Consider the following 1,477-nt stretch of genomic DNA (forward strand, 5'->3'; position numbering starts at 1 on the left):
TGCTGGGATTATAGGCATGTGCCACCGTATGTGGCCTATACTGTTGACGAAATAATGACAAGGAAAAGTCTGACTCTGGCATGGTAGTATACATCTGATCTGAATGCCCTCAGGGGTGGTTTGGCTGGCTGGAGTGTTGTGGGGATCGAACTACAGCAACCTGAGGCTGACAGCTTTGTGGAAGCAGCCATTTAAACAACTGAGCTAAGGCCAGGCCCCCCGGTTTTTTCCAGTTTTGAGAGGTATGGTAAATGGTATTTTGGTTGGGAAGGCATTAATTCTGTATAAAAATTTTAAAGCATAATCATTTTCACTATATTTGTTTTGTATATCCAAGAAAAAGGAATATCTTCTCATTTTCCTGTGCCTTCTTCAATCTTTTCCAAATATGGTTTTCAATGTTAAAGCCTTTTACTTACTTTGTTAGATTGACTTTTAAGTATTTCACTTTTCTTGGTGTTATTGTGCAAGGTATGATTTCCTAATTTTTTCTCAGTGAGATTGTTATTTGTGTACAGGAATTATATTAATTTTTGAGTGTTAGCTTCTTCCATTTATTCTGAATTTCATTATTAAATCTAAGAGGTTTTAGTTGTGGTTTAGGGTCTTCTCTGTGGAATATTGTAAAATGTGCAAATGGTGATAATTTAAATTCTTTATTTTCTAGCCTTTCCTTTTATTTCCTTCTATTGAATAATTGCTCTGGTTAACGTTTTCAGAGGTACATTGAATAAGAGAGGTGATAGTGGACACCCTTGTCTTGTTCCTGATTTTAGGGCAAAAGCTCTCAGCTTTTTGTTTTATTGATCTTAATAAGAAACAAATAGCAATGAGACAGTTTCAAAACAGATTAATAGGACAGTTTCAATAATAAATACATTGCATATCATTGTCTTTGTAGTGGTTATTCATAGTACAAGATGCAGGCATGATGTTCTGTCCAAGTACTATTAGTTAAATCTTTCTTCTCATTGAATTTGGAGAAAGTAGCTATATATCTATCCGAACTATTTTGTATATACAGATACAAAATTGTGCTTCATTTGTATCCCCTTTCTGTGTTTGGTTTTGTAAGAGGTGGTATTCCATTGTCATTTAAATATTGTATGTGTGTGAATTTAGCAAAATAATCCAATATACTCCAGGAGTTCATAATAGTAGTAGGTTATCCATAGGACTGGCAATGTCAGAAGTTGTTGATTGAGCCTTTTACAGCTCAGCACATTAATATGACTTTACTTTTCATACCTTGTTATTACACTTTTCTGCTGGATGGTTAAGATCAAGATAAAGCAAGACCTATACAAGAAATGTAACTTTTCTATCTGACAAGGTTAGTCAAATCCCCTCAGGATTTATCCTGAGATCCTGTACCTCAGTTTGTAGATCCTTTGTTAGTGTCAGTCATGTGGATGAGTCACAGCCATTGCTTGGCCAATGTGCTCTCTGTGAAAGCCTGAGAGAATGTTTTCTCTCC

Source organism: Octodon degus, unplaced genomic scaffold (assembly GCF_000260255.1).
Source record: "Octodon degus isolate 3935 unplaced genomic scaffold, OctDeg1.0 scaffold00066, whole genome shotgun sequence".
In the NCBI taxonomy this organism is placed as follows: Eukaryota; Metazoa; Chordata; class Mammalia; order Rodentia; family Octodontidae; genus Octodon; species Octodon degus.